Genomic DNA, 10,788 nt, shown 5'->3' with positions numbered 1-10,788 from the left:
TGTGAAACGATAAATTGCGTTGCGTCCAGTTTTTTGTTTAACAATTTGCTAAATCCTGTCAATCATTCAATGACCAGCAGAAAGACATTCCCCTGTTTTGGCATTATTGGAGAAACTGCAAATTCCAGCAACCCCGACCTCATCCCATTCTTGACGAGAAAAGCATTTAAAGTATTCATTCATTCACTGACCAGAAAGAGAAAAAAGCAGTTGTTATGGTATCTGCTTCATCTTCAACATATGTGTATAATTTTCGACCTCATAAAGCTGAAAAAACAGTTCCACTAAGATTATCGTAATGAATATTTTTTCAAATTATCGGAGAATTTTCCAAATTAATATGATAAATTGTTACTTGTTATAATCTTAACCGGATTGAATACCTCAGTTAAAAAAAGGGCCTTTTTCAGGGAAAAAAAGTTTAAAATACCAGGGCCGTTTTCAAAGCAAAAAATAAATTAAAGGAAACAGAATTATAAACAGTTATAAATAACATTATAAATACAAGATAACAAATCCCTTAGAAAATATAATATGAAAGTGTCCCACCAGTAACTGAGTGGTTAAAGCACTGAATACTGGTAGTTCGACATTCTTTGAATCTCAGTGAACGGGCTGTATTCATGGTCGATTTTGGTGGTTTTCCCATGCGTAACATGAATACAAGCTTGTTTCCTTTAGAAAGTCCTCCACGAATGCATCTCACTCCTTAGTCAAATAGCTCTTGTGTGCTTTGCTATATTCAAATCACCTAACCTAACCAATACGGAAGTACAGATCAATTAACTATGGTAGAAGGAGCAAGGGTTTCTGTCTAAAGGAAGAGATGGCTTTGTGGGGACTTCTTTTATATAATACACTAAGGGACTCCCATGCAGTTCAGAGCTTACAGTCATACAAATGAACTCGCTACATACTGCCAGTGTTTCACGGCTTAAGCACTTCTATCATTAATACGCTTCAGTTGCAGATGATTCCATCTAAGGAAAGGAATAGCCAAATTTTTGCATATGATATACTTGTTATTTTTATATACCTAGAATGAAATGTATGGTTTTTACCTAGAAGAAAATGTATGTTTTTTTTTTCTTTTCCCCCACAACCCAAATAACATATACAGTCAAAAGTCGTTAATTCGGACACCCATAATCCGGACCTCAAAGCTACAAACTTTATGCGCATGCGTCGCGTTCACGCATGCGCACAGGCATTTACGTGTTGGAACTTTTCATAGGATAGAGGGCGCTGTTGCGCCAAAAGAATTCTGTGTTTTTAACATTATGTAACTGTGGTTCGCCATTGCGATGTATGTGTATTTCTGTGATATATTTTGGTGCTTTCATTAAATATAAATGAAAGATATTGTCATGAATTTTTTGTATCCAAATCAAGATCAAATTTACCACTGATGCATATTCGTCGAAACAAAATTAGCGTTCGAAGAAGAATCGTCAAGTTATTACTAGCCTTTCGAACTACGCATTAGTATCGTTATTCGCTTGGTAACATGTGGTGCTGTCGCCGGGAATTATCGTAATGGTGAGGTGAGTAAATAGTTTTGTTGAAAATTTGGTTGAATAGAATATTTTGTAATTGTTGAAGTGGTAAAGTTATTTGATGTTGTTGATCTTGTTTGGTAAAAATTTACAACTTTAGGTTTCGCATTTACTGAATATTTGCATTGGTATTTGAAAATAAGAAAATGTTGTGCTTTCTTAGAATTAGAATTTGTTGTTAATGCTTGAAGTGTGATTTGTTGTTGAAAATTACAGTTTGTTTTCTTAGAATTCTAGAATTAGAATTTATTGTTAAAGAATTTGAGGGGTAAAATTTGTTGCTAGAAACTGTGAAAATGGCTAAATTGTTAAAGCTTCGAACTAAGCGTGACACATATCGTGAACAAACATTAAAGTTAGTAGAAAAAATAAACATATATTTGAATGAATCAGATATTGACATAGATGTATGTGATTCATATTTAGAACAGTTGAATAGTAAAATTGAAATTATTAACATACTAAATAGTGACATTGATGAATTGTTGAAAGAAGAACAAGAAATTAAGGATGAAATTAACACAGTAGATGAATATAACGAAAAAATAATACCAGTTAAAGTAAAGTTGCAAAACAAAATTAAATCAATTGGAACAGTTCCATATCAGTCAGGTGAACAAACAGTAAATCCAGAAAATGTTCACGTAGAAAATAAAACTTTAGGAAACAGAACTAAACTTCCTAAACTTTCGCTTCCTCGATTCTATGGTGAGCCTTCAGAATATTTAGATTTTTGGAATCAGTTTGAGAATTCTGTACATAATAATTCTAATTTAACTGAGGTTGACAAATTTTGCTATTTAAAGTCGTTATTAGGTGGTAAAGCTCTAGCTAGCATTAAAGGATTCTCAATTACTCCAGAGAATTATAAACAGGCTGTTAAATTGATTTCTGAAACATTTGGCCAAAGAGACATTTTAATAAATGCTCACTTGTCAAATTTATTGAATCTGGCACCTGTAAAAAATGCTTCTAACATTCAAGCTCTTCGTAACCTTTATTTTGAAGCCCAAACTCAAATTAGATGTTCAGAGGAATTAAATGTCAAATCGGAAACATACACAACAATACTGACTAACGTAATACTAAAAAATCTGCCAGGAGAATTGACTCTTGAATTTTCGAAGCAAAATATAAATAATTGTCATGATTTACAGGAATTGATGAAGTTTTTACACAATGCTATTAGTGCAAGAGAAAAGGCATTCCGATTTAATTCTAATAATGTATCTTCATATAATAATTTTCATTCTAACCAACACAAACAAAACAATTTTCGAAATCAGAAACGAAACTTTCATCCGAGTCGCAATAATCAACATGCGTCAGTAACAGAATTTATGGCGAAAACTTCCGAAGTTTGTTTATTCTGTGGTCAAGGTCACTGTAAGACTGAATGTGAGAACATGACTGTGCAACAAAAAAGGGATAAATTAATTAAGGAAAGGAGATGTCTGTTATGTTGTAACACAAACTGTTTTGTGAAAAAATGTAATGCTAAACAGTGTTCATTCTGCTTTGGTAGACACGCCAAAGCTATTTGTTTTAAATTTGAAAATTCTAGCAAGTGTAAATCTAATTCAAAACCGGAAGAAGAAAAACCAAAGGAATTGGAAATTCAGCCTACTATTTCGAATTCAGTTGTAAATGATAGGAATGTGATTTTATTGCAGTGTGTTAGGACAGAAATTGTTGGTCGTAAATCGTCAGGTACAGTTATTGCAATGTTTGATAACGGTAGTGTTTTATTAAAAGAAATGTATCTATGAAGTTGGGATTAAAATGTCTAGGGTCAGAAACATTAAAGATTTATTCATTTGGAGCAAAGGATCCTAGGTTGCAAACATGTCGCAGAGTTGAAGTGAGATTGCGAAATATTTTAGATGGAAATGAAGTCGTAATACAGGCGTTGGAAACACATGAAATTTCGAGGGCGGCGATTAATTTGCCGAATGAGCGTACAAGAGCTGAAATGGAAGCCAAGGGATTAACTTTAACGTGGGGTTTTAATCAAGCGTCAGATGATAATGAAATTTCCTTGTTAATAGGTATAGATTTTTATTGGAAGTTGACAAAAGGTTTTGAAAGGTTAAATACGTCTTTGGTAGCTGTAAACACAGAACTTAGATGGTCCTTGCAGGGAAATTGTGGTGATATGAGTAAAACGGCTGCTGTGAACTTAGTTTTAGGTGATCAAAGCACTGTATCAGCTGAACTCAGGCGTTTCTGGGAACTGGAAAGTTTAGGTATTGAAAACAAGGAAGCGGAGTGTTTGACTTTAGTGGAACAGAAGATACTTGATGAATTTAATAATTCTGTTGGGTTCGTAGATGGAAGATATTGTGTAAAGTTGCCGTGGAAACCAGGTATGCAGGAGAAATTAGCAAATAATAGAGAAGTGGCTCGGAAACGTTTCGATGGTCTGGTTAGGAGATTTAGAAATGATACAGCTTTTTATGAGGATTATAAAAAGGTAATTGATGATTATCGTAGGGAAGGTATCATTGAGAATTCGTCGTCAGATACTGAAGTGTCATATTCTGAGCAGTCATTCTACTTACCCCACCACGCTGTCATTCGCGAGGACAAATCTACTAGTCGACTTCGAATCGTGTTTGATGGTTCTTCTCATGAAGGAGGACAACTTTCGATTAATGACTGTTTATTTAAAGGACTAAACTTGTATCCGAATCTATTTGAAATGATTTTAAAGTTTCGACAAAATACAATCGCCTTCACAGCGGATATAAAGCAAGCGTATCTACAAATTTTGATCGATCCTAGTGATAGAAAATTTACGAGATTCTTCTGGACTGATGATATCGGTTCTAATTCATATCAAGAAATGAACTTTAGTAGAGTTTTATTTGGACTAAAACCAAGTCCATATTTGTTAGCTGCAACTCTGAAATATCATTTTGATAAATGTAAAGAAGAATTTCCTGATACTTGCAAATTACTGTCAGAATGGTTTTATGTCGACGATTTGATTGGAGGTGAAGAAGCTTTGCAAGCGGCTTTGAAAATTACGACTGAAAGTGTAGAAATTCTCAAAAGATGTGGCATGATATTACGAAAATGGAAAACCAATTCCATGGAACTGCGTAAGCTGTGGAAAGATGCTGAGTTCGACATCGATGAGGAAAGGAGCTCAAGTACAGGACTTGACTCACCATCCAAGGTGTTGGGTCTAGTTTGGGATCCAGATGCGGACAGTATATCTTTTAACGTAAAAGAATTATCAAAGTTTGTCAAGAACGGAACTGCTTCGAAAAGGTTTATTCTTCGAGTAGTGGGTCGTATTTATGATCCTATCGGATTTCTTGGGCCTTTCATCATAAAGCTGAAGTGCATTCTACAGGAACTGTGGAGTCATGACATAGACTGGGATGATGAACTTCCATCGTCGCTGGATCACAAGTGGCAGTTGTGGTGCAGTGAAATCGAACACTTAGAAGATCTCCAGATTCCTCGATGTTATTTTTCAAATTTGAACTGTAAATTTATTTCATTTGAAATTCATTCTTTTTCAGATTCATCTCTTTTAGCCTATGGAACTGTATTGTATTTAAGAGCTATATCTGAAGATGGGAGGATAAGTATCAGTTTTATTTGTTCTAAAAGTCGTGTAGCTCCTCTGAAAGGTCTTACATTACCAAGACTGGAATTAATGGGAGCTTTATTGTCCGCAAGATTAGTCCATCAAGTAAGTAAATGTCTTAAATTTAATACTTCTAGTTATTTTTGGACCGACTCGATGATTACATTATGTTGGATTAAGGGACAAGCTAGTAAATACAAAACTTTCGTAAAAAATAGAATAGAAGAAATTCAATCTTTATCAGATACCAATAATTGGGCTCATTGTCCTGGTAAGGATAACCCTGCAGATATCTTGTCCAGAGGAATTTCTGCAGCAAATTTAGCTACAAACCATATTTGGTGGCACGGTCCACCGTGGCTAAGCCAATCACCTGAATACTGGCCTAGTGAAAGAGAGAACTTAAAATCTACAGACGTAGACTTAGAGCTAAAAAAAAGAATTTGAAAGTACAGTGCAAAATAACTGTTTGGTAGAAAATTCGATATTTATTTTAGATTTAAGGAAATATAGTAGTTTGTTAAAGGTACTAAGAGTAACTGCACTAGTTAAACGGTTTGTTAATAAACTTCGAAAACGACAAACGATTGCAGGTCCTCTCACAGCAGAACTTCAAAATGATGAAATAGACTGGATAAAACATGAGCAAAACATAGAGTTCAACTTAGAATTGCAGAACCTTAAAAATGGTAAATCGATTCCTAAAAACTCTCCACTTTCGAATTTAGCCCCATTTGTCGACAGTTGTAGTGTATTGCGCATAAAAGGAAGGTTAGAACAAGGAGCGTTTACAAAGGATGAAGCTCATCCTATACTTCTTCCTAAGCAGTCTAAATTTACAGAGTTAATTATTATTAGAGAACATAATAAAATTTTTCATGGTGGAGTTACATTTACGCTAGCCAAAATTAGGTCTAGATTTTGGAAAAAGTGGAAGGAGAATTATCTCCTCGAATTACGGTCTGCGCATACTTTTCTAAATCCATCTCCTGAAAGGAATCTTAAAAAGGGTGAGGTTGTATAGCTGGAGGGGTCGACGAAATCAAAATTTTTATGGCCTATTGGAATTATAGAAGAAGTTTATAAAGGTAGGGATGGGTATGTGCGTTCATGTTTGATTCGTACTTCTCAAGGACTTTATCGAAGACCCGTCCAATTAATCTATCCTTTTGAAGTTTAACGTTATATACATATATGTTTGTTTCATGTATTGTATTTAATTTGCAATGTAGTTTTCAATATTAATTTGTGCATATTGATTTTGATTATATCTAAATATATTATTGATATGTAAATTTAATGTGCTCTTAAAAGAGCACAGGTGGGGTGTGTTGGAACTTTTCATAGGATAGAGGGCGCTGTTGCGCCAAAAGAATTCTGTGTTTTTAACATTATGTAACTGTGGTTCGCCATTGCGATGTATGTGTATTTCTGTGATATATTTTGGTGCTTTCATTAAATATAAATGAAAGATATTGTCATGAATTTTTTGTATCCAAATCAAGATCAAATTTACCACTGATGCATATTCGTCGAAACAAAATTAGCGTTCGAAGAAGAATCGTCAAGTTATTACTAGCCTTTCGAACTACGCATTAGTATCGTTATTCGCTTCGTAACATTACGAGAGCGCATAAGACCCTTACAGCTGCGAATATGTTTGTGCGCATGCGCGTTTAATGTGTAACGGAGTTATACGCTAAGCTAAAGTTATCTAATTCAGTTAATGTTGCAGATTGCTTTGTTCCTTAATCTTCGAATTGGATCCGGCTTATTATTTTTTGCAGACTGTTAGAGCAATTTTATAAAAGTAAGCATGAACTTTCGATTATGTCAAATAGAATTTCCGATATATATTTACTACAAAGCGAAAGTATGTTTTGAAATCCGAAATCTGTTTATCAATTTCACGCTGCTCTGCGGCAGAGGGGGGGGGCAGAAACGTCATTATTAGATTATGATAGATTAGAAAGATTATGTCAAATAGAATTTCGGATATATATTTACTAATATGTAATTTGTATCTACAAAGCGAAAGTATGTTTTGAAATCCGAAATCTGTTTATCAATTTCACGCTGCGGATTGGAAGTTGATCTGTCAGCACTATCCTTATCTTCAGAGCAGATGTTTTTATTTTATTTGGTTTATAATTCCGTACTAAGTGTAGTATTTCATCTCAAGTGACCCAGAGGTTATTGAAAACGAAAACATTTCCATTGACAAATTAGTCGGTATTCTCAACACAGCAATTATAGGACTTGAACAGCGGAACTTTGTAACTAAACAAGAAATTATGTCTGTTTAATAGAATTAAAGAGAAAGTATTATCACATGAAACGAAGCAACTTACATTGAAGGAAATGTTTAATAAAGTAAACAAATAAATATTAAGCTTTTTCTTTTTGTAAATTTTGATACCCTTTAGATCATAATTGTTCTTTATTTCATAAATTACGGTTTCATATTTTTAATTTTGTAATTTCTGCATGCCATCTTACCAGATTTAAACTGATGATCTATAATCCGGAAAGATCGATAATATCCGGAATCGCCGAAGTCCCGACGAGTCCGGATTAACGACTTTTGACTGTATATCATTTCAATAAAATGCATCAAACATAACAGGCTCTATATAGGTCTGAAAAAAAATAATTTTAATTATAATCATCCCATACAAGCACAGTTTACTTCTAAACAGATTGGTACTAAGATGTTTTATAATTCCTTACTAAATATAGTATTTTCATTTTGATGTAATCTGATATGATTTCAATCAAATTCCTCATCATTATAAATATCACGAATACACATAAATTTGTTTTCTGGTTGCAATTTTCTAATTTCGACTATGCATAATGTATGCTTTACGCATGTGCGCGTTGAAAGAAATGTTTAATAAAGTAAACAAATAGATATTAAGCTTTTTTTTTTGTAAATTTTGATACCCTTTAGATCATAATTGCTCTTTATTTCCTAAATTACGGTTTCATATTTTTAATTTTATAATTTCTGCATGCCATCTTACCAGATTTAAATTGATGATCTATAATCCGGAAAAACCGATAATCTGGAATCGAAGTCCCGACGAGTCTGGATTAAAGACTTTTAACTGTATATGTTCATAAGATCTCAGAGTTAATTCATTATTTTAACAAAACCTAATCAAACAGTGTCACTAAGATGACTAACATTAGATTGCTTTTGCAAAAATATCACTTATAAGAGAATATAAAGTCAAAGGAGTTGTTTCATATAAGAAAATACATATGTATCATAATTAAATTTAAAACTAGTTTGTAATGTAAAGTTATTTATTAACCCTCTGAGCAGTGCGGGATTTTGGATCCGTCGAGAAGACCTGTATTTAAAGAGTCTGTATTAGCTAAACCTATTTTTGTCTCTATTTTCAACATTTATTAAGATTACAGTTATATTATTAAACAAGGTAAGAAGCAATTATCTTAAATTATAAGCTGCTGTGCACTAAGTGACAAAATATCTCATGACCGGATAAAGCTGTCATGGTGCTCAGAGGGTTAAAGATATTTAACTAGTAAACGTGAATGTAATAATAAGAGCACAAGGAAAAGCCGGAGCAGTGTCGATGCTTGCTTAGAACCATATTGAAGAAAAATTTTGATTGCATAGTATGCTAATAATGTTAACTTGGTAATATCGAAAGAACTTGGCAGTCAAGGCAGTTTTAATTCCATTTTTATATGCAATTGATATTTGTGGCCACAATCACTTGGCACTCTAGTCTTGCCTTTCCACAGAAGATTTACATTTTTGATATTGTTGAGATAGAAAACAAGCCTGCGAAATTACATCTTAGCACAGTAAAGAGCAAAGCTGAAATGCGTAGTTACGCAAGATGGAAGCATGCGAAGAGAAAAGTTTTGGTTTGCAATCTGGTGATTGGTCAAGAGACATCTGCATTAAGGGTTACATAAGATTGTATGATTAATTTGAATGACACAGTTTAGACTTAAGCACTATTTTAAGGACAGATAGATGAAGTTCCCAAATGAAATAAAAAATGTAAGAGGTTATAGTGAATTAAATTTAGAAGTTTGCTTTCATATTTTTTACCTTACATATATTCTAAGATTAAAAAGTGTCTATTTTGGTGTGTTCTATTACCAATTGAAATTTACATTAATTAAAATAAAAAAAATCCATAAGCTTTAAAATACCTTATATATATATATATATATGAAAACAGGGTTCATAGCCACATTTTAGTTAAAAAAATAAGTGCCTATAAGCACTTTTCAAGCACATTTTAAGAAAAAAAAAATAAGCACCACCTGTATAATTACATTATACACAACTGCATAACCTTAAAAGAAAAATTAGACTTGCAATTTAAAATATGAGCAATGCAATATTTATTAAGAGAATGAGCATTACCTCAACCATAGAAAACAACTTTTTTTTTTTTTAAATTTTAAATGACAGTTCAATTTACAGAATTAGTTTACAATGAGAGAAAAATGAACTATGCAGAACTAAACTATATTACAAGATTTAATGATGAAATTTCAGTTCAAAATATAGAAAATAAATAATAATAAGCCATATTAATTGTACTCGCTTGGCACCTAATAAAAAATACAATTTGTTTTTCCACTCATATTAATATTTAAATAATTTAAATCAAAATTCTGAACTTTTCTAAATTTTCATTGCATTACAGTTTTCCCTTAACATATATTCCAAGCAAAGTAATTTAAGTAAAAAAGAGGAACATTTCTGAAATCAGAAGGGAAATTGCTTCATGCAGTCATCCTTAAACAGTAAAAGCTTAACTAACCCGCATACTCGGAAATTGCCGAATATTCCGCATAGTCGAGACTAGAAAAAGAGGAGGGGCGGGGGGATTGTAGCCATTCTTTAGATTTCTCGGCTAAATAAATGATTTTGACATTTCGATATGTGCATCATATAAATATAGACCAACGGAACTGAGAAATATTCTGCTTAGAAAGCACAGTAAAACTCTTTTAAGTGTTCATAAATAAATCTCAGACTGAACATCAAATTAATTATCTCTGCAAAATATCGCATACATTATATTGCGCAATACGTGCGGGGTAATTCTTCCATATGTGATATTACGCAATCGGAATCAACAGCTGTCGGTATTCGAAGAATAAAGAACTAAATAAAGGAAAAGAAAGAGACTTACTAATCTGGGGTGTTTTTGATTCTAATTTTGAACAGACTGCGTTACATTTCTGGAATAGAATCATTCTTCGCTTGGGTTGGGTAGACCGCAAAACTTTTAGTCCTATTCAATCCAGATTGGACAGTGACCAAAAAAAAAAAGTCCGCTGCTTCAATATTAAGAGATTTTGCGGAGAAAGGAGAGAACCTCCCAACCTCCGAAATGTATAATGTATTGGGGGAAAAAATTATTCTGACTATTCGATTACTTTCCTTTTATTTAAGCCATTCCGAATATTATTCCTTAGAAAGCTAATCTGTGTAAAAATATACCCATTTTTGGAAGTTTATTTACACTTCAGCAGCTACTGCAACTATATTATTATAAATATTCATACATATGCTCATAATATAAGCATAACGATCATAATAAACACGAATATGAACTGACCATGCGGAAC

This window comes from Stegodyphus dumicola, chromosome 2, assembly GCF_044657685.1.
Source record: "Stegodyphus dumicola isolate Sdum_Otavi_A_Nest chromosome 2, ASM4465768v1".
NCBI classification, from domain to species: domain Eukaryota; kingdom Metazoa; phylum Arthropoda; class Arachnida; order Araneae; family Eresidae; genus Stegodyphus; species Stegodyphus dumicola.
Note: the sequence above shows the minus strand (reverse complement) of the source record.